Here is a 24,396-nt window from a genome sequence, read left to right as displayed (position 1 = left end):
AAGTATTGACAGCTACAAGCGAATACCATGAAAGATTCTAGGGAATTCATAGAGATTGTAATATACCCCAGGAATATCAGCAGGATGGAAGACAGTGTGAAACTGAATGACAGCTAGATTCAGTTGCTGAAGATGTGCAACAGTGTTAAACCAAGGGGATGATAGCAACAGCGGATGACGGCAGGCGGCAACGGCCAATTGCGTTCGTGTGCAGTCACGCCACTGCGCCCAACAAGGCAGAAGTGGAATTTCCTACAGTCATTAGCGGGCCACGGTGAGAATTAGACATTCAAAGTAGCTACGATCCCCCCTTGAAAATGCCCTCTGCAGATGGACTCGAAATGTTGGGTTCTAATGTGAAATCCATTCGATCATGGAATAACAGCCTGCAAGATTTAACTAATTTTCTTGTGGTACTTGATTGCTGCTGCTCTATTTACTTCTGACTTATTTTTCTGCCACCTGAATGTGTCTATTGTATTCACTTATCGATTATTTTTTTGGCTACTGATCACTACTACCTTCTTTAATTACTGATTATTTTTCTGGTGCTTTTTTTCCTACTGCTCTATTAACTTCTGTCTATTTTTTCCGGTCCCTATTTGCTGTTGCTCCATTCAGTTCCAGCTGTTTTTTCTAGCACCTAGTTTCCTCTGCTGTAATCACTTCTGGCTTATTTCTCTCGTACCTGATTGATGGTGCTCTACTCACTTGTTGACTATTTTTCTGGTATCTGATTGCTACTGCACTATTTACTTCTTGTTTTATTTCTGCTAACTGACTGCTGCCGCGTTATTCACTTCCGGCTCATTTTTCTGTTGCCTTATTGCTCCTGCACTTTTCGCTTACTGATCATTTTTGCAGGTATGGGATTGCAACTGCTATATTCACTTCAGGCTTCTTTTCTTGGTTCCTCTATTCCTGCCTAGCTTTTTTTTCTGGTACAAGGCTTCTATTGCTGGTTTCACTTCTGTTTTATCTTTGCGGTACGAGAATGAAGCTGCTCTACTCACGTCTGATTTACTTTTCTGATACCTGATTACTGCTGCTCTATACACCTTATGCTTCCTTTTGTGCTAACTAATTGCTGGTGCTCTACTCCCTATAGGCTTATTAATCTGGTAAATGACTGCTGTTGCTGTATTCCTGTCTGGCTTAATTTCATCTGGTACAAGATTTCTGCTGCACAATTCGCTTCCAGCTTATTTTTCTGGTTCATGACTGCTGCTGTTCTATTCAGTTTCAGCTAGATTTACAGGTACCTATCTGGCGGAGCTCTGTGAATTTCTGTATTTTTACTCTCGTACGTGGTTGCTGCTGCTCAGTTCAGTTCTTACTCAATTCCCTGCTACCTTATTGCACCCGCTCAATTAAATTCTGACTTATTTTTCTTGTAGCTGGCTGCTGCTACTCTGTTCCCTCCTGGCTACTTTCTCTCGTACCTGATTGCTGCTGCTCTATTCACTCCTGCCTTATTTTTCTGCTACCTGGTCGCTGGTGCTGTATTCTCCTCTACTTTATTTTGCTGGTACCGCTTTGCTCCAGTTCTGTTTACCACTAGCTTTTTTTTCTTCTACCTAGTTGCTGGTGCTCTGTGAACTTCTACTGTTTACATTCTGGCATCTCTTTTGTTGCTTTTCTGTTCAATTGAAGCTTATTTTTCTGGTACCGAATATCTGCTGCGCTGTTCACTTCTGCCTTCTTTTTCTGGTGCCTGATTTATGCTACTGTATTCACTTCTGGCATGTGTTTCTTGCACCTGTCTATACAGTTTTTTCTTATTTTTCTGCTGACTTATTGACGGTGCTGTGTTCTCCACTGGCTTATTTTTCTGACACATGATTGCTGCTATTCTGTCTGGCAGTGTCACAATTAATAAAATATTCTGTGCTATTATGCACGTCTAGTGAATTTCACATCCGATTCACCCCCCGCCTCGCTGCTGACTGCAGTAAAAATGCACTTCCGGGTGGCTCAGCACAGGTGCGTGATGTCACATATCTTGAATACCCGGGCGCAATTTGCCACTGTTTACTACCGTCGTCAGCAGTTGCTATCACCCGATGGTTTAACACTGGTGCCCATCTTCTTCACCAACAGAACCCTGCTGTCATTCAGTTTCACGCCTTGCTCGTTCTTCTTCCGTCTGCCATCTCCTCCGTGGTAAACTGAATCTTCGGATTGATCCCAATGATATCTTTGTGAGAAGACTTAGTTCCTCTCTGCCATGCTGCAAGAAAGCAATCGTATCATTCACGTACCAGAGCCAAATGTTCGCTTTTCGTTTGGAGTTTCCACTGTCTGCTCCTTGAATTTTACCATAAAGAACTTCGCAATAACTGGGCTTAAGGGGCTTCGCATAGCTACACCGTCCATCTATTCATAGAACTCATCATTCCATTTGTAATACGTGGTTGTGAGGAAATTTTTAAACAGTTGTTCAATATCGGGAGGAAAAATCTGATTCAGGTGTTGCAACACTTCACTGAACGGAACCATGGTGAAAAGCGATGCCACATCAAAACTGCTCGGCTGGACCAATATGCCGTTTAATATACAGGTAAAATGTGCCGAGTACTTGATGTACGAATCTGCTCGGCCCACATATGGTCGTAATAATGTTGTCAAGATCTACACAATCGAATAGGTAGACGAACCAATACCACTCACAATAGGCCTCAGGGAAACATGTTCTTTGGGGACCTTTGGCATTCAGAAAGGTCTGTTAAATTCTGTTGGGCTAGCACTAAGGCTATACCGATTACTGAATTGTAAGAACACAGTAGTCATTTCAATAGGAAAGAGGAGGGCCTGAAATTAACTAGTATCTGGATCCTGGTGCTGAAGAAAATGTGTACGAGTCTTCCGCCAGGGGGTGATAGCAGCAGCGGACCCGGCAGTCGTCAACGGCCAACTGCGCTCGGGTAGTCAAGACACGTGACGTCACGCCACTGCACGGAAACACGCGGAAGCACAGTTTTGCTGCAGTGAGTAATGAAAATGTCCTCCGCAAGTGGGAACGATACGTTTTGTATTGATGTGAAAACCCTTAGACCACTGCACGATAGCCCGGGACATCTTACTAACATTTCATGTTTTTGCTATATTCAGTGTGAGTGCTAAGTGTGAAATTACGTCAATCGCAGCGTCCCCTCCTCCTCCTCTCTTCTTTTCTTCCTCTTTATTAATTCTTTTTTTTTAATTTTGCAAAAATTCAGGTCTATCTTTGTTTGTTTTGAAATGTCCCCTTAGAAAAATTATACATGATTGTGCTTAAACTGACACACAATATTTTTAGCGCAACGCAATCTGACTTTCAAAAATCCCTACAAAAAATGGCCCTGACTAACATTAACCTATACGTTTCACAAATCGCTAACCTCACAAAAATCTTGGTTACTCGAACTACTGCAATACAGCGAGCGCCACTACTGCCAGCTAAATAAAAGATTCAAACTACGGAAGGCACTAACTACTGATAGGGATAGTTAGCAAATGAAAGATTTTAATAGAGAACAAACAATGTATTTACCTTAATATCATCAAAAGTCATAATATATATAGCAGTTCATGACATCCAGTCTTACAAATTTCAAAACTCCGCCATTTCTTTCCCCACATCCACCACTGCTGGCGGCTCACCTCCAACTGCGCAACGCTACGCGCTGTTCACTTCCAGCTGCCGCTGCCCAACACTATAATGGCAGACAACAATGCAAACCAGCCATAGCCTGCACACAGCACAGCCAGTGATTTTCATACAGAGCGCTACATGGCGTTACCAATGAAGAAAACCTAAACAGCCTACTTACAGTTTCAGCCAACTGGTCTTCAAATTTTGCTAGCATTAATGATCGTAAAAAGTTTCTTATTCGGGCTGTTTTCATCCGTCTTGCATAAGTGTCCGCAAAACTGTCGGCTTTTTTGCTGACTTTCTGTTTAATTTCGTCTGCGTTTTCTTAGGGTTCCTTTTTAGGGTCTTCTAATCCCACTTCCGTCTATAACAATAGCACAATGGATTTTTGTAACTATTTCCATTCGTGTTCCTCGACGTCGTGACTTTTAATCATCCACTACTACTGTGGATTCTGCTTCATATAAGGTTCAAAAATGGCTCTGAGCACTATGGGACTCAACTGCTGTGGTCATAAGTCCCCTAGAACTTAGAACTACTTAAACCTAACTAACCTAAGGACAGCACACAACACCCAGCCATCACGAGGCAGAGAAAATCCCTGACCCCGCCGGGAATCGAACCCGGGAACCCGGGCGTGGGCTTCATATAAGGTCTCTGTAAAAACAACCCTGTCATATATGGGATACTGCTCTTTTGTTGTAGTGACTCCACGTCAGCTTTTCGCTTTTATTTGCTAAGTTCAATGATAACAGGAGGAGGAAAGCACAAATAAACATACAAGACGTCAATGAAAGTTTTTTAAGCATTTCGAGGAAAATCAGAATATATTTCGAGAAACATCTCAAATGCCATGAAGTTAAAACACATGTGGCTTTGCTACAGAAAGCCAATAATGTCACCACAAAAACGTAAGTTCAAAATGGATATTCCAAATTTAAGTAGCGAACTTCAACAGACTGTCCTCGCCTAGTCAGTGGCAGTTTGAGACGAGTCTTCCAACAGACAGCGTCATATTGAACGGGTCCAATGCGCCGCCGTAATGGCAGACATGTAACGAAATTTGTAACTGCCGTCACTTAAGTGAGCTCGTATGATTCAAACCTGACTACAAGTGGGAAGGTGATTCATGTGATAAAAACAGTGTTTATCTCAAACAATTTGCGCCACTGCGAGTACTAAGTATAGTACCTAAACCATCTTCTTGTAACACTGTGGAAGTGAAAGGTAGCACATCGCCTTTGAGTATTATTCTGATTATCAGTGTGTAGTATGAATACAGTACCTATCCTGACCTGGGATGGGAAAGCGTTCTACAAAGTATGTGCAACGACATTGTCTACTATGCTGTGGAGTTGTCCGACTGCTCATTTTGTTTCCTGTTGTGATACTGATGTATTGAGATTTTCAGAATGTTCCGTCACAGTTCACAAATGGTTCAAATGGCTCTAAGGACTATGTGACTTAACATCTGAGGTCATGGCCCCTAGAACTACTTAAACCTAACTAACCTAAGGACATCACAAACTGCCATGCCTGAGGCAGGATTCGAACCTGCGACAGAAGCAACCGCGTGGTTCCGGACTGAAGCGCCTAGAACCGCTCGGCCACACAGGCCGGCTTCCGTCACAGTTCCAGATAACGTTGTGTAACACGCTCCTACCTTGAATGATAACGTCAACTTTGGAAGGGTTTCAATACAATGGCGCACTTAATACTCTGATTTTAGATGTTAATACACCATACAGGCATTCAACTGATTTCTGTCCCCATGACAATGAGCTGTTATACCAGATGTTTCAGAAATAAGTACAGAAGTTGTGTGGGATGATGGTTGGCTATTGGCTATCTTTTTAAGTTTACGAACATGGGGTCGCTGAGGCGTATTTACGACTGTGGGCGACCTCAGAAAGACATCGGTCCCCCTGATGGTGCGATAAAGGATGGTACATACCCGTGAGTTTGGATGTCTAATGTCATTTGTTTTCACTGGTACTCGCGGCCTAACGAGGAAACTCCTTACTAGTTCCCTTTGTGCTGATTCGGTGATGTACACCTGAAGTGAGCTGCCATTTGGTGCAACACTTGACGGCGAATTACGTTGAGGTGAAAGCGAAATACACAAAGGTAAGGTACAATGGAACAGTGGTATGCACTTGCAAATGTAAAAAGATTGTTTACTCTGTGTTATCGTGCGTAGGGAACTGTGGAAGGAGACCGGCGTCTGCACACAAAACGATATTCAAACAGACGAATACCAGGTCAGACAACGTCTGCTACTGTGGATCATCGCCTCCATGAAAGGGGCACCTTAGAGGGAGGTTTCCACGCTCGAGGTCGGCCACAGAGTGTACGCAATCCTGGTTTCGTGGAACGAGCACTACAAATGTTCCACAACAATCCTTCAGATAGCATAAGCTCCGTTGCTCATGCTCTAAATGCTAGTTCTACCAGTGTTTGGAAAACTCCGTCTTCATGATCATCGAGTATTTACTGCAGTAATCACCGTGTACATCGATGTCTCCTCTTGGCGTTGTGTGGCACACAAACTATCAGTGACCCCATGATGGTATACTTAAAATGATTGCATATAGCCAACCTACAACCCCACAAAAGTTCTGTACTTATTTCTGAAACGTCCGGTACATTCTTCATTCGTTTGTCAAGCGCTTTCATAACAAATTCATATATTTGTGAGAAGGGGGAAAGCCTGATCTGCCATAAAATAATAATGGGCCTTGTACGTCTCACCCGGAAATGGAGATGGGTCTGATAAATTAAGATGGCCTTGTTACTGTTCTACAAGCGCGTCCATCGATGTTGTTTCCATTTTTACCTGTGTCCACTGTACAAATAACCAGCCTACGTCTGCAATGCCTAACAATACTACTGAAGCCGGCCGTTGTGGCTGAGCGGTTGTAGGCGCTTCAGTCTGGAGCCGCGCGACCGCTACGGTCGCAGGTTCGAATCCTGCCTCGGACATGGATGTGTGTGTGATATCCTTAGGTTAGTTAGGTTTAAGTAGTTGTAAGTTCTAGGGGACTGATGGCCTCAGATGTTACGTCTCATAGTGCTCAGAGCCATTTGAACCAATACTACTGAAAAACTCTTTGTGGTTCACAAAGGCAGATCGCAAGCGCCGTGGCACCTCTGTTATTCTTACATGTTTCCAGTCGACACTATAGACATGAGCTGCAGAAAATAGAATCGGTTTGTCATCTCCTCCCATCTAGCTACAGAAGGCGCAGACATATGTATTCAGGTTGCAGGTTCAGCAATAAAACCTGTGATGTTTCGTGACTAAACTGTGGAATGACGTTTCAGAGAATTGAATAAAAGTACTTTCAACGAAAATCCAGCACCTTAGTACTTGCAAAACAACGGAAGCTGCATTGAGTTTATTTTGCGCTCCATATATGGAGCAACATACCATGATTGAGAGCTGACGTTTCTTTGAAACGTTTTAAAACAAATACTTGCTTCGCAAACACAAATTATTTTCTTCTCTGCTCATCTTGAGGATATTAATAGTCTCTCTTTCGGACAAATAGGATGCATCCGATTCGTTGTTTTTCTCTGAAACTTATCCTTTACTTTCTTTACGGAAGTACAGAATCAGTTTTGACTTTTCGTATAAAAAGTCTGGAAGCATTCGGAATATATGTGCAGCTCTCTCATGACGTCGAATATTTCTTATTTATTGCCTTTTCCGACGATAACGCATTTATCTAATATCTTCTCCGCTGCTGAATATTCGCGAGTTGCAAAAGATGTAGTGCGCCACAGTCTTCTGCCCTTTTTATACCGGACTATTTAGACACGTCAAGAGGAGCTCGTGTTAACGTCAGGATTGCGACGACAGCAATCCTGTACATGTGTGCCACAACTGACTGACTGATGTGCATTTTCAGAGACATTTCGACTGTTCAGCCTCGCATTGGAGGCTGAAAATGGAGACTGATAGTAAGACGTGTCCTAGCGCTTCGATGTTGAACTTCATGTGAAAAACATTTCCCTTGTTTCTACCAAAAAAAGAAGCAGATACTGTGCAATGCGTACCGACTCTTATCTCCGACTAAGCAGGTTTTATCACCAACAGGCACCTGGCAATCAGCACTCGAAGTAAACGATAAGCTGATACGCGACTCCCAGCTATCGGAATTCCACGAACGTCAAAGCTGTCCAGGAATTTTCCGTTCTGCGTCCTTGGGGTGCAATGAGGATTGGATGGCAGGCAGTGAGCGCCGTTTGGCAAAGTTTCAGACACCGAGCACGCAGAGCACAATGCCTGCAGCAACTGCGGCCGCCTGTGCAGTACATAGCTGGGGCGGGTGGCGGAGCTCGGGGCAGCAACACCGTCTCCCAGGGAGCGGGCGCCGCTGACGAATTCAGAATACGTGTGTGAACAAATTATTCAGCGATTATCATTGCCTTCAATCACACACGACGTTTTGGCTAACACATACGAACAGATACGGTAGATCTTCTTGCATTATGAAAGTGTTCTAGATATTGTGTCTAAGTTTGGAGTAGTTCTTACGAGAAAAACATACATTGTACCTTCTAACACATTTGTACGGCTCAGAGAACTTTTGACTTATGCAGCCAATTACGTTACAGTGGGCTTCATGTGATCCACCAGAAGCTGTGGTCTGGCATATGAAGATAACAAAACGAAAGCCAAGGTTTTAAATTTCACGTTGAAGAAATCGTTCAGACAGGAGAATCGTACAAATATACCATCGTTTGACCATTGAATGGACGACCGTATGGACGAAATAGGAGAAAGTATCCCTGGCGTAGAGAAACAATTGAAAAAGATGAAGACAAATAAATCGCCAAGTGCGAATGGAACCCTAATTCGGTTATTCAAAGACTACTCTACGGCATTGGGACCTTACTTAGCTTGCATTTATCGCGAATCTCTCGCCTAGCGCAAAGTCCCAAGCGACAAGAAAAAAGCGCAGTTCGCTTCCGTGTAAGGAGGGAGAAAACGGAGCCCCAAAATTACAGACCAATACTCCTAAAATCGGTTTGCTGCAGAGTCCTTCAACATATTCTCAGTTCGGATATAATAAATTTTCTTGAGACCGACAAGTTTATGTCCACGAATCAGCGTGGTTTCAGAAAGTATCACTCGTGCAAAACTCAGTTTGCCCTTTTCTCACATGATATACTGTGAACTTTGGATGAAGGGCAGCAGACAGCTTCCATGTTTCTATATTTCCGGAAAGTGTTTGACACGGCGCCCCATTGCAGCATTAGTAGTGTCCAGAACGATACAGTCACGTTGTTTAAATATCTGGGCGTGACTATGAAATGTAATGTAATATGAGGATCGTGGTACGAAAGGAAAGTGGCGTATTGGGAGAATTCTAGGAAATGGTGGTTCCTATGTCAAGGAGGCCGGATATAGAACGCAAGTTCGACTTATTGTTGAGTCCTGCTCCAGTGTTTCGGATCCGTACCAGGTCACATTAAAGGAAGACACTGAAGCAGTTCAGTGACGGACTGCTAGGTTTGTTACCGGTACCTCTGCCTCGTGATGACTGGGTGTTGTGTGATGTCCTTAGGTTAGTTATGTTTAAGTCGTTCTAAGTTCTAGGGGACTGATGACCATAGATGTTAAGTCCCATAGTCCTCAGAGCCATTTGAACCATTTTTGTTACCGGTACGTACGAACTACTCGCAAGTGCTACGGAGGTGCTTCGGGAACTCAAATATGAATCCCTGGAGGGAAGACGATATTCTTAGAGCTGCTACAAATATTTATTTTTAGTCTTTATTCGCCTTCGAAAACATCATACGTCAATATGCTTACATGATGTTATTGTTGTGGTCTTCAGTCCAGAGACTGGTTTGATGCAGCTCTCCATGCTACTCTATCCTGTGCAAGCTGCTTCATCTCGTAGTAACTACTGCAACCTACATTCTTCTGAATCTGCTTAGTGTATTCATCTCTTGGTCTCCCTCCAAAACTTTTATCCTCCACGCAGCCCTCCAATACTAAATTGGTGATCCCTTGATGCCTCAGAACATGTCCTACCAACCGATACCTTCTTCTAGTCAAGTTGTGCCACAAACTCCTCTTCTCCTCAATTCTATTCAGTACCTCCTCATTAGTTATGTGATCCACCAACCTAATCTCAGCATTCTTCTGTAGCACCTCATTTCAAAAGCTTCTATTCTCTTCTTGTCCAAACTATTTATCGTCCATGTTTCACTTCCATACATGGCTACACTCCATACAAATACTTTCAGAAACGACTTCCTGACACTTAAATCTATACTCGATGTTAACAAATTTCTCTTCTTCAGAAACGCTTTCCTTGCCATTGCCAGTCTACATTTTATATCCTGTCTACTTCGACCATCATCAGTTATTTTGCTCCCAATATAGCAAAACTCTTTTACTACTTTAAGTGTCTCATTTCCTAATCTGATTCCCTCAGCATCACCCGACTTAATTCGATTACATTCCACTATCCTCGTTTTGCTTTTGTTGATTTTCATCTTATATCCTCCTTTCAAGACACTATCCATTCCGTTCAACTGCTCTTCCAAGTCCTTTGCTGTCTCTGACAGAACTACAATGTCATCGGCGAACCTTAAAGTTTTTATTTCTTCTCTATGGATTTAATACCTACTGCGAATTTTTCTTTTGTTTCCTTTACTGCTTGCTCAATATACAGATTGAATAACATCGGGGAGAGGCTACAACCCTGTGTCCCTCGACTCTTATAACTGCCGTCTGGTTTCTGTACAAATTGTAAATAGCCTTTCGCTCCCTGTATTTTACCCCTGTCACCTTCAGAATTTGAACGTGAGTATTCCAGTCAACATTGTCAAAAGCTTTTTCTAAGTCTACAAATGGTAGAAACGTAGGTTTGCCTTTTCTTAATCTAGCTTCTAAGATAAGTCTTAGGGTCAGTATTGCGTCACGTGTTCCGATATTTCTACGGAATCCAAACTGATCTTCCCCGAGGTCGGCTTCTACAAGTTTTTCCATTCGTCTGTAAAGAATTAGCGTTAGTATTTTGCAGCCGTGACTTATTCAACTGATAGTTCGGTAATTTTCGCATCTGTCAATATTGGAATTATTATATTCTTCTTGAAGTTGAGGGTATTTCGCCTGTCTCATATATCTTGCTCACCAGATGGCAGAGGTTTGTCAGGACTGGCCCTCCCAAGGCTGTCAGTAGTTCTAATGGAATGTTGTCTACTCCCGGGGCCTTGTTCCGACTCAGGTCTTTCAGTACTCTGTCAAACTCTTCAGGCAGTATCATATCTCCCAATTCATCTTCATCTACATCCTCTTCCATTTCCATAATATTGTCCTCAAGATCATCGCCCTTGTATAGACCCTCTATATACTCCATCCACCTTTCTGCTTTCCCTTCTTTGCTTAGAACTCGGTTTCCATCTGAGCTCTTGATATTCATACAAGTGGTTCTCTTTTCTCGAAAGGTCTCTTTAATTTTCCTGTAGGCAGTATCTATCTTACCCCTAGTGAGATAAGCCTCTACATACTTACATTTGTCCTCTAGCCATCGCTGCTTAGCCACTTTGCACTTCCTGTCGATCTCATTTTTGAGACGTTAGTATTCCTTCTTGCCTGCTTCCTTTACTGCATTTTTATATTTTCTCCTTTCATCAGCTAAGTTCAATATTTCTTCTGTTACCCAAGGATTTCTAGTAGCCCTCATCTTTTTACCTACTTTATCCTCTGCTGCCTTCACTAGTTCATCCCTCAAAGCTACCCATTCTTCTTCTACTGTATTTATTTCCCCCATTCCTGCCATTTGTTCCCTTACGCTCTCTCTGAAACTCTGTACAACCTCTGGTTTAGCCAGTTTATCCAGGTCCCATCTCCTTAAATTCCTTCCTGTTTTCAATTTCTTCAGTTTTAATCTACAGTTCATAAGCAATAGATTGTGTTCAGAGTCCATATCTGCCCGTGGAAATGTCTTACAATTTAAAACCTATGCTTACATAGTGTGACAATATGGCTGACCAAAGAAAACAAAGGCACGTTTTATATCGAAAAAGAACAGGAACACTACAGTCTACGTCATAAGGAACACTTTGCAAATGTGTAACACGAACGAACAGAAATACCCTCGATATACACCAGGAGAAGAGCAGAAATAAAGAGAGGTCAGTCAACGCACATTGCAAAAAAATAAAAAATAAAAAAATAAAAATGGCTCTGAGCACTATGGGACTTAACTGCTGAGGTCATCAGTCCCCTAGAACTTAGAACTACTTAAACGTAACTAACCTAAGGACAACACACACGTCCATGCCCGAGGCAGGATTCGAACCTGCGACCGTAGCGGTCGCGCGTCTCCAGACTGTAGCGCCTAGAACCGCTTGGCCACTCCGGCCGGCCGCACATTGCAGTTTTGTAGCTATTGCAAATTGCCATTCTTGTAGAATGTTTCTTGCAAAGAAATCGCTAACATTCTTTCGTAACACAGAGGCTAATCACTGTGGCGTTCACCGGCGCCTGCGCAGCGGCGAATTCTGTCCTACATTACGTTTTAAAACAGTATCCGGTGCGGACTTCGCCCACTGCGTTCCAAAACAATCAGGTAACAAACTCAAAGGTGTAGCTTCTTATTTGCGGAATGCATAAAAACTACGGGTTGCAAATTGTTACCGAGTCATTTAACACCTGATGATTCATGGAGAATGCGAGATCCGCGAGAAATTATTTGATGTGTACACAGTCCCATTGGCGAACAATTCCTAACGAGATCGCAGTGAAAACGACGTCGTTGTGCAGCGATATGATTTATACTGTTACAAAAGGTAGATGTAAACCAGAGAAAAATTTAACCCTCGCTTTGACTTTAAAGTCTTTCATAAATTCTCGGCATGTATTCACGATGTGCAACAGATACTGGCATGTTCCAGCCCAAATTAAGCCCCGTATTCCACTATTTTTTGCACGTTTTGACGATTCCTCTATGTTCTGAAGGGATCTCGCCCGTGATGTTTAGAACTTTTGAAACATCAGCCAGTCTGTGCAGTGCTCGTTTGTGTTGCGCTGCAGTATCAGTTACGTCGTGTGTATTTTATTGTTCTTATTATCGCTTTGTTGAGTGCTAAGTTGAATTAGATGGCTGAGCAAGTTTTCCTCGTACAGTATCTATCACTCTTTAAACGCGTAGGGCACGTAACAGGATACTCATGGAATATCTGTATCAGAAGCAGCATACTTTACTGTCATATTCTTTGGTAGAAAAAAATTTACCACATACGAATATCAGCGTCTCTGCAAAGAAAGTGCTTGTAATCGTCGATTATCCACTATAGCAGTCGTGCAGCACGAAAGGAAACTGCACTGAATAAGATGGCGCAAATTATGCCTATTTACTTCACTCCTTCCACTGCACGCTTGTTCATGCGCCTTCTGCAACTCTCACCCTCCACACCTCAGCGATCTTAAGAGTGAACAAAAGATAAAATATGGTACGCTTTGACGTTGCACGTCATCAAAGAGGCCCCTGAAACAATTTGGGTTCGCCACCTGGTTTAAAGATTAATTAAAATATTAAAGATCTCTTTAATTAACAATTTACCCTAAAGTTTCGAATAACTTCCAAAAATTCATAATATTCATTTTACTTCATTTTATTTTTATATTCATCTAGAACACATTGTCTGCCAGAGGTTCGGTAAACAGAAGAAACTCACACCTAAAATCTTAATAAGACTGAGGACCTTCATAATATATCCTCGTCAGATACAGGAAATTTTGGTGACAGTGTTACTGAACGCGAACGAATAATAAATTTTATATTGGACCCATTTAAATAACAAAGGATCCGTTTCCAAAGGGTCCAGAAACAAAGCGATGTTTTTCAGTTTATCATTACTCATACACTGAAGAGCCAAAGAAGCTGGTACACCTAGTATCGTGTAGGACCCCAACGAGCACGCAGAAGTGCCGCAAAACGACTAATGTCTTAAGTAGTGCTGGAGGGATTTGACACCGTGAATCGTGCAGGAAAGTTCATAAATCCGTAAGAGTACGAGGAGGTGGAGATCTCTTCTGAACAGCACGTTGCAAGATATCCGTGATATGCTTATTGATGTTCATGTCTGGGGAGTTCGGTGGGCTGAGGAAGTATTGAGACTCAGAAGAATGTTCCTGGAGGTAGTCTGTAGCAATTCTGGACGTGTAGGGGTGTCGCATTGCACTGCTGGAATTGCCCAAGTCATTGGAATGCAAAATGGACATGAATGGATGCAGGTGATAAGATAGGATGCTCACGCACGTGTCATCTATCAGAGACCGATCTAGACGTATCACTCCAACTGCAAAAGTCCCACACCATTACACAGCCTCCACCAGCTTGAACAGTCCCCTGTTGGCATGCAGGGTCCTTGGATTCATGAGGTTGTCTCCATACCCGTACACGTCCATCCGTTCGATACAATTTGAAACGAGACTCATCCGACCAGCCAACATATTTCCAGTCATCAACAGTCCTATGTCGGTGTTCATGGGCCCAGTCAAGGCGTAAAGCTTTGTGTCGTACAATCATCAAGGGGACGCGGGCGGGCGTTAGACTCCGAAAGCCCATATCGATGATGTTTCGTTGAGCGGTTCACACGCTGACACTTGTTGATGGCTCAGCATTGAAATCCCCAGCACTTCTACCCCGTTGAACAATTCTCTTCATTCGTCGTTGGAGCCGTTCTTGCAGGATCTTTTACCTGCCGCATCGATGTTAGAGATTTGATGTTTTGCCGGATTCATGATATTCACGGTACACTCGTGAAATGGTTGTACAGGGAAAAAATCTCGACATCATCGCTGCCTCTGGGGTGCTGTGCTCCATCGCTCGTGCGCCGACTATAGCACCACGTTGGAACTAACTTAAATTTGATAACCTGCCATTGTAGCAGCAGTAACAGATCTAACAACTGTGCCAGACACTTGTTGTCTTATATAGGCTGAAGCTTAGATGGGTAGATCACATAACTACTCAGGAAGTATTGAATAGGACTGGGGAGAAGAGGAGTTTGTGGCACAACTTGACGAGAAGAAGGGATCGGTTGGTAGGACATGTTCTGAGGCATCAAGGGATCACCAATTTAGTATTGGAGGGCAGCGTGGAGGGTAAAAATCGTAGAGGGAGACCAAGAGATGAATACACTAAGCAGATTCAGAAGGATGTAGGGTGCAGTAGGTACTGGGAGATGAAGAAGCTTGCACAGGATAGAGTAGCACGGAGAGCTGCATCAAACCAGGACTGAAGAGCACAAAAACAACAACAACAGGAGTAGTCGAGAGTAGCGCCGTATTCTGCCTGGTCGCGTATCTGTGTATTTGAATACACATAGCCTATACCAGTTTCTTCGATTCCTTAAGTGAACCAGTCTCATCTACTATGATTCACAAAATTCTTTCATGTTCATTCGGCCTTTACCTTCTAACGTTCTCACCATTATAAACTCTCGCCAAAGGCTATTTTATATCTTCTCGGACCAATACTCCTCGTAGAAGTCTAAATTCACTGAAGGTCATTGCTCCAGTGCTTACGTTAGTTCCGAATCGTCTAGTGTCTCCTACTAAACCAGTAATTGAGATATTTACGTTTTCCTGATGTGTGATTTTTTCAGGAAATTGTTATTAATAAAATCCACAGGGGATAATCCACTGTGTTTTCGGTAAGGGTCGAATTTTTTTTCACCCTCTAGTCCCTTATAAATTGGTGTTATATTTACTACATAAGAGACATTATACGTAATCTTTCTTTCTACGTCACTAACTTTTTCCTGTATACTACAAATGTTATGCAGCACATCTCTTCGCAATGCTCTATTTTCATTTCTAGGTTTTTCTCACTATCTTGATCAGTCTTTCTCAGTTGAGAAATCTGTTCTTCGTTCGATTTCGTTACTGCTTTCTGAGGAAGGGGTAAACTTTTCCCCAACCTTTGACCCTTTCCTGTATTTTCTCAACTTCGGTTTCAAACCTGTCATTAATGTCCACAGTTTCTGCCTGTATATTACTAACAGTTTCACCTACATTTTTCACATCTTTCTTCATGTTAATAAGTTCCTCAGTTGGAAAACCTGTTTATTATTAACTTTTTCTAACTTTTGGTTATTTCTTTCCATTTGCTCACTCTGTTTCTTAAGTTATTCGTTTATACTGGCAGTGTTTTCAGACTGTGTTTTCGTAAGTTTTTCATTTTGTGCCTGCATTTTTTCGCTTAAAATGGAATTATTCTTGTCTTGTGCTTTCAGCTGTGTATGCATACTGTATAGTAATGCATACAATGCATTTTGTTGACTATTGTCAACCATCTTGTCTTCCTCCTGTGAATCTTCTTTCTTAATCTGAGATGGACTTACAGCATAGAAGTCTCATCCCCCAAATCAATATTTTCTACTTGCTTTTCCATTAGCAAAATCGATTCCTCTCTGTTCTGCTCTTGTTCACTGTTTACAGAAGTGTCATCACCCTTATCCTTCTGCTTTACGGCTTTATATTGCGTATACTTATCGTTACTCATTTTCAATAATTGCTTAAACCACATACATAATAATTTATACTGCTGTACCTTTCTCCTAACCACTTCAACAAATTCTTCCTCCTGAGACCTTAATACTTCTTCCAAAAGAATCATACCTATCTGTAAAATGTGTAACTGTATTTACTTATTGTGGTGTGCGTACTGAAAGACGTTCGGTACACACACCATCAGATTATTTGACTTGTTGCTCTAACGAAGTACACGAGTGTCAGCAATATGTCTCGTGGTCTTATCATGGCGTGTTTATCTTCTGCTGTTAGGTCAGACGATAGAAATGCCACTTGCACGCTTAGAGTAGCAGATTGACGGTGACCAACTTTAAACAGAACTTGATTAACTTCCACACACATTTATTAAAATAGTAACAAGCATAAGCCTTACGTAAATTGATTCTGGATGCTATTTACAATTGACAATCTGAAGTTCCTTTGGTCTTGGTACGTTAATCTTATTCTCACATATCTCTGATACTTGACAAAGTTTCTATACATTTCTCTTCATGGCTATGTACAGGAATATGATAATCTTATTAGGTGCAGACTGAAACTTGACTATAGACTGGTACAGACTAATACAGACTGGTACAGACTGGTGCAGACAAATGCAGACTGACTAATCGGAGGTCTGTACACTCGTTATAATACCTCGTGCATTCAGGTATCACTGTGCGAGTGTGATCCGCGAGGAGAAAAGGTTCTACGTTAGCAGCAATCTCATTGGCTGCATTACATATTAATACACGGATCGGCGGAAGCAGAATTTGGTCCGTCTCTAAGGCAGTGCCATCTCGTAGTGCGGAGATGGACGAGCGCTGCGCCTGCGCTGTTGTGCTTAGCGGGGCGCGCTCTAGTGGGAAAGTTATGTACATGCTGACTACGCGGAACTATGTACACAACACTTATGGACTTTTAACTACTGTAAAAAGTTTTGTCATCAGGCGCCACGTATACCCCCTACTGCTATTACTAGAATTTGGTATGCTTTTACCTAAATAACAGAAAACCCTGTCTCCATGATGCCATGTATAACCGTCTTACTAAATGTGATTTAGTTTCCAAATAAAGTAGACTACGGGAGGATAATCCTGCTAATAGGAAAAGCTAATCAATAGAGTTACGCTTTTTACAGGATTTGCCTGTGTGTTTTGTCTGATGGGTAAGTAAATTAGACTATTCATTTCTTATCCAGTGGTTAGAAAGAAATGCAGTATGAATAATACTATATTGAAGCTAGGACAACTCAGATCAAAGTTCATCTAGTGTTGTAAAATAAGAACTAACGTTAGCCAGTCTATCCTGGCAAGAAAACAGTGAAGTATTGGAAAAGCAGAAGTATGAATTTTGCCTATTTTTTGCTACTGTTTAAGTTGCTTTCTCAAATAAATTCCACGTAAACTACGTTTGTGCAGACAAGGGAATTTCTTTTTGACAACGACACCCTTATACATAACGTTTTTAAAAGAGAAAAAGACCACTAGATAACTTCAAGGAAGCAGGGAGCTAAGAAATTTCGGTGGGCGGGGGGGGGGGGGGGGGGGAGGGGTGGGGAAGGGGGGGGGGGCACCTTTCGAAAAGCACTATCTATAACCAAGCAACTTAAATACTAAAATGCTTAAATACTAAACTGCGCACTTTTTATACTGAAGATTTCACTTCAAGAAAACTTCTTTGTTACTGGAATTCACTTTCAAAAGCTATTACTCTCATTGTTTACACAAAAACAATTTAAATGTTGCCTCTTTATATTAATTTGGCACTTCATATGTCTGTAAAACACGATACTCGGATTAATAAAACATCGGTAAGGAACCCTAAATAGGTGTACGATTAGGATGAAATAACAGGGTGAACCAGTATCTTTTGAAGTTCAAGAATGATTATTCATTAATCAAACACAGTTTAAATTAATACTTCACGCAGTACAAAATTAGAATACAAAAAAAAAATCTTATCAGGTGGCTGTAGGCTTGGGTGTGGCGAATAATTATAACGGCTGCACTAACCACAGTACAACATGCAAGTTTCTTGATGTATGGGCTCAGTTTGTCATCTTGGCGTCGTTCAGTTCTACATACAGTAGCCCAGCAACTCGCAGCTATGCCGTAAGCCACTACTTACTTCCCGCGCTTGCTCTAGGTAGCGCGCCAATTCGCCCTTGCCGCCTTTTCGACTACCCAGAGCCACTTCCGTTCCAAACAAAAGCACACTGGCTTTTGCTTGACACCTATTTCATACATTGTCCCTAAGCGTGACCTTTTCTTACAATTGTCAAATTTACATCAACATGAACAACCGGCTGACAAAGGCAATGCTACAGTTGTTGCTCCCATAAGGACTACACTGATAAGATGCACAGCCTGCTAAATGACGATTCCTACCGGAAGATCAGCGTTGACCCTACAAAGAAGGTGGACAACAAGACGAGGTCGCTTCTCAAGGAGGGTGACGCTAAGAAATTGTTACCCCAAGGTCCGGTACCGCCTAGACTATATGGACTCCCGAAGGTTCACAAAGAGGCGGTACCATTACGCCCCATTGTCAGCAACATCAGGGCACCTACATATTTGTTGGCCAAATACCTGACGGGAATATTAAGTCCTTATGTGGGTAAATGCCCTCATCACATCCGTAATTCCGTGGATTTTGTTAAACGCCTTGATAGCTTCACGTTGGGTGAGTCAGATATCATGGTGAGTTTTGACGTCGTTTCCTTGTTCACGAGAGTAGCCCTGCGAGAGTCACTAGAATTGATCAGTCAGAAGTTTGACGAGAAGACCACTGAACTTTTTAGGCATGTCTTGACTTCCACGTATTTTCTTTTTAATGGAGCATACTACGAACAAGCGGAGGGAGTCGCCATGGGTAGCCCACTCTCACCGGTGGTAGCGAATTTGTACATGGAGAACTTCGAGGAGGAAGCCCTGTCGTCATCCGAATGGGAACCTACTTGCTTTTTCCGTTACGTGGACGACACGTTCGTCATCTGGCCACATGGTATGGATAAACTCCTTGTCTTCCTTACACATCTAAGCTCGATACACCCCAACATCAGATTCACTATGGAGACTGAAACGGAGGGGAAACTACCTTTCCTTGACGTCCTGGTCAAGAGAAGGCCTGACGGCACCCTAGGCCATGGGGTATATCAGAAGACAAGGCACACTGATCTATATTTGCACGCAGACAGCTGCCACCACCCTTCACAGAGGAATGGGGTACTTAAAACTCTAGTACATAGGGCGCGCACTATCTCTGACGCAGAGAGTCTACCCCAGGAATTGGAACATCTGAGAACTGTATTTCGAGAAAATGGGTACTCAGAGTGGCAGATTCAACGTGCTCTCCGCCCACCCACTACAGCACAACCTGTGGAGATGGATGAAATCACGAGGGAGGAGGTAGGCACTGCGTTTATCCCATATACAGGCGCACTCTCGGGGAAAATCGCCCGCATTTTGAAGAAACACCGGGTCGGAACTGTGTTTTGTCCTCCGAATAAAACTCGTGCACTGGTGGGGAGCGCCAAAGATGACCTCGGTTTGAGGAAGGCCGGCGTGTACCATATTCCGTGTCAATGTGGCAGGTCGTATATTGGTCAGACGATGCGTACCGTCGAGGATCGATGCCGTGAACACAGAGGCACACTCGACTGATGTATCCGAGCAAGTCGGCGGTCGCTGAACATTGTTTGTCGGAAAATCACGCTATGGAGTATGAACGCACGAGGATTCTGGTACAGACGTCGAGATACTGGGACAGCGTTGTTAGACAGGCCATCGAAATTCGCACCAATGACGACCTCATAAACCGTGACTGTGGCTATAATCTTAGCAAGGCTTGGGAACCAGCGATTGGGTTAATCAAGAGTAAATCGAGCAAATGTATAGTTGTGACGACCACGGCGGACAGAGCCATCACACCGACGTCATCTCAGACGCCGTCGCAATCTGTTCCACCGCGCGACCGCGGCGCGGGGCGCGGACGGCGGAGTGAGCGCGCCGCGGGCGGAGGGTATTTAAATCGGCCGCCGCCGCGACCGAAACCAGTTCTCCCTGAGCAGCCATAGTGTACGGATCTCCGTGCCGGCACGTTCACAGGAGCTCAGTCCGTCAGTTCGCCTGATGATGGCGACATGTATGACCGCCGAAATATTGTGCCCGTTGGACACTGTAGACCGGCAGTACACCCGTGGATATTTTGAATATATACACAAACAATTTTAAATACAAAATGCCATCAGAAAATATTTTAACGTAATAAACAATTTATATAGCATTTTAAATACATTACTGACATACAGTGCAAAAAACTTCAACCTCCAGTACAGTACACTTTACTTTACACATACAGAAAATAGGGTACCAATATGCGAAAATTTTAAAGCAATAATTTATAAAAAATAGTTTAATGCAGGAAAAAACTCAGTCAGCTGAAAATTGAGTCCAAGTGCATTTCGAAGTTATTGGTAGGTGTGCTTCTCGAGAACTGACGGAGGAATTAGACAAACTCGCAATACTGCTTGTAGTATTAGACCTTTCCCATATACACTCACCCAAGTACATTTGCAGAACCCTTTATAACGGTTAACTACGAGGCTCAATAAATCAGGAAACTCAATCCTTTTGTTGACGTCAGAAAGAGTTTGATTAGTTGTTGCATCAGGAATTATTTTCAGCAGTTCGTCGGGCATCTCGAGCGAAAACTGAGTAGTAGATAAACACTGTTCAAAGTGCAACTTTTGCAAGACAGCGGCGGTCAGCGGGTGTAGTCGCTTAGAACGATCAAAGTGTTGGCAGTCTAAAAAGCTGTTCCCTGAGCCGCCTGCTAATACTTTCGTCTGAACCAGTACTTCAGCCAATCCACAGTAAGCTATGAATTTTCCTATTGCTTTAAAAATGCTATCTGTTTGCGGAACCCACCGAATGTACGAAAATATTATTAAATTTAGGCTCTTCACTTTCTTGAACATGCATAGCCGTTTAGGCTCTGCTCAAATCATGTTACGATAATCGCTTCTTCTACACATTCTTCAGCTATTTCTTGGGTCATGGCAAGTGTTTCGTTTAAATCAGCATAAGACAATAGAGAAGTATGTATTGGAGGCTAGTAGACAACTTTTTGAATTCCACTACAGAACAGAATCAATTATCGACAAAGCCATTTCCCTAAAAAATCTTTATCAGTGGCTATTTCCGTAGTTCTTCTGCAGAAGCAGATTACGCTGTTAAAAGAATCAGTAGTAAGCATCTGCATGCTTGCTGTCGTTTCAGAGTAATATAGTCGGATTCTTCGTGAAAGTTCAATAACCCATTACTTGCCAAAACTTTATTAGTTAATTTTTTTCAACTTTTTTTACATTAATGTGAAACTCTGAGTAATAAATGAAAGAAAAATCTGCTCTGAAAAATTTCGCTGTATTAGTACAAAAACCAAATGCTGTCCTATTTTGGGACATTGGCAAAATTAGCTGACAAAAAAATGTTTACAATGCAGAAAACTATAATATAAATCGTGAACAAACTAAAAACGCCGTTTGCAATAGTTTTTAGTACCTATTCAGTATGAAGTGAATCGAAATACTCTTCATGTACATCAACATTGCACCTTTCACACATTTTGTTGTTTTTTTCTTGCAATGTGCACATCTCTTCTGCATTTTACTTGGCACGGTAAAGTGTTTTCCAGGATCTAGTCGTACATCTATGCTCACCCGTTCTCCCATCAGTTTTCTTCTTTGTGGTGTTCTGCGTTTCGGTGTTGATCCTGTTTTCTTTGCAACATACATCATCACTGTTCTCCGTCAGGCATTCAGAAGTAAGACCTTCTCATTTGGTTGTTGTTGTTTGTTGTTGTTGTGGTCTTCAGTCCTGACCTGCAACCTACATCCTTCTGAATCTGCTTAGTGTATTCATCTCTTGGTCTCCCCCTATGATTTTTACCCTTCACGCTGCCCTCCAATACTAAATTGGTGATCCCTTGATGCCTCAGAACATGTCCTACCAACCGATCCCTTCTTCTGGTCAAGTTGTGCCACAAACTTCTCTTCTCCCCAATCCTATTCAATACTTCCTCATTAGTTATGTGATCTACCCATCTAATCTCAGCATTCTTCTGTGGCACCACATTTCAAAAGCTTCTATTCTCTTCTTGTCCAAACTATTTACCGTCCATGTTTCACTTCCATACATGGCTACACTCCATACAAATACTTTCAGAAATAACTTCCTGACACTTAAATCTATACTCGATGTTAACAAATTTCTCTTCTTCAGAAACGCTTTCCTTGCCATTGCCAGTCTACATTTTATATCCTCTCTACTTCGTCCATCATCAGTTATTTTGTTCCCGAAATAGCAAAACTCCTTTACTATTTTAAGTGTCTCATTTCCTAATCTAATACCCTCAGAATCACCCGACTTAACTCGAGTACATTCCATTATCCTCGTTTTGCTTTTGTTGATGTTCATCTTGTATCCTCCCTTCAAGATACCATCCATTCCGTTCAACTGCTCTTCCAAGTTCTTTGCTGTCTCTGACAGAATGACAATGTCATCGGCGAACCTCAAAGTTTTTATTTCTTCTCCGTGGATTTTAATACCTACTCCAAATTTTTCTTTTGTTTCCTTTACTGCTTGCTCAATATAGAGATTCAATAACATCGGGGAGAGGCTACAACCCTGTCTTACTCCCTTCCCAACCACTGCTTCCCTTTCATGTCCCTCAACTCTTATACAGCATTTGGTATGTGCGACATTTAGCTACTACGCAGATATCAGTCATCTGGGCGAATAATGACTACAACACTTCTTTCATCTTATCATCGTGCTATCAAGTTATATCTGGTTGTCGTACAGAGGAACACTACCCGTATGAACATTGTATTGTTCAGTGAGATGCGGCTTTGTAACACATATTTCTTTTTTATTCGCCTGTTAGCTTCTTTTAGCACAGCTTAAAGGAGTAATAGTACCGTAATTTGTGACTACGCATATTGGTTTGTTGTCCCTTCATTTCACTAGCAAAACTTCATTATCTATGTCAAACATGTAGTCATAGAATTCTCATTAATTTCCCTTCTCCATTTTTTCGTATCAACCAAGGGACATGCTTTAGCTACCATCGCTCTTATTGTGAATAGGGCTCATGCACCACTTTTCACTTCATGTCCTAATGCTTTTCTTCGCTTAGTTTCGGGCGGTAAATCGATAACACTAGCGTCAGTCCTGCTGGTTTTAATTTCTAAAGTACCAGTTTTATCTTGTGCAATATAACCATCGTACAGTGAATTTTCTTCACTGTCTTCTTCATCTGTTATTTCATCCGCATAGGGTGGAATGATCACCAATTATAAGTCATCAGCTTAAACTTCACTCACTTCATAGCTCTCCATTTGTGCTAGAGCTTCTGCTAGTGTACGTCCACGCAGCAAGTTTTTATTTTATTTGAATTCTAAAATGCGAAAGGGATTATTTCACTCTGCTACCTAATTGTGGCGAAAATATCAGTGTAAAGAAAGTAGATCTCAGCAATGTAAGTACTAATTTTTCTATGAAATGTGTGTACGGTAATACGCTACATCAACAAACGAGTGATAATGTAACATTGTTGTGACATATAACATAAATTGATATTGAAGTTACTTCAGGAAATCTGGATTATACTGACTGTTACATGGACAGACAACTAAATCAAGATTGATTATTGTACGGAAACTACCAGCAGGCATACAGTGCAGTTAAGTTCGAAGACAGAAAACAGACAAATTAATTCCTTTCCCAAAAGAGGCTAGTTAGAAATAAATATTTATTTTCAATATGCAGGCATTATAGCAGTCAGTTCAGTCTTTTAAGTACAACAGTCAAAAGGTTTCGTTGATTACGTAGATGTAAATAAAATATTTGTGTCCCAAAAAAGGGACAGTGGTAAATAATCGATTAAAGCGTCGTCTTTTTCCTTAAGAAAGCCCATATTCTCTCCTTTGCCAGCAAGTGGCGGAGCTGAAGAAGTCGTGGCTTTAGTTTCTTCAGGATCACTGTTTTCCGCATGGGGAAACTGATAGATTGTTTGAAGTGTTTTGTGCGTTGCACCTTTTCCTGAAGTCATATCAACGAAGCGATCGAAATTATCAGACGCTACGTGAGTGCTCCGTTCACTTACAGTGTCGATATCGGCAGGCATTATCTTACTGCTCTATAGGTCATTTCCG

General features: G+C 42.1%; 1 protein-coding gene across 1 annotated transcript in view; it reads left to right on the top strand.

Moving 5' to 3' along the window:
* Positions 1-20,936: 20,936 nt before the first annotated feature.
* LOC126419744 (speckle-type POZ protein-like) overlaps positions 20,937-24,396 on the top strand; it is a 50,829-nt gene continuing 47,369 nt past the window's right edge. Inside the window, exon 1 of the mRNA XM_050086921.1 lies at positions 20,937-21,054. The gene's annotated coding sequence lies outside the window, so the exon portion shown is untranslated. The remainder of the gene's footprint in view (positions 21,055-24,396) is intronic.

The sequence above is a fragment of the Schistocerca serialis genome, chromosome 9 (assembly GCF_023864345.2).
Source record: "Schistocerca serialis cubense isolate TAMUIC-IGC-003099 chromosome 9, iqSchSeri2.2, whole genome shotgun sequence".
Taxonomy (NCBI): Eukaryota; Metazoa; Arthropoda; class Insecta; order Orthoptera; family Acrididae; genus Schistocerca; species Schistocerca serialis.
This window is presented reverse-complemented; position numbering and strand designations above follow the sequence as displayed.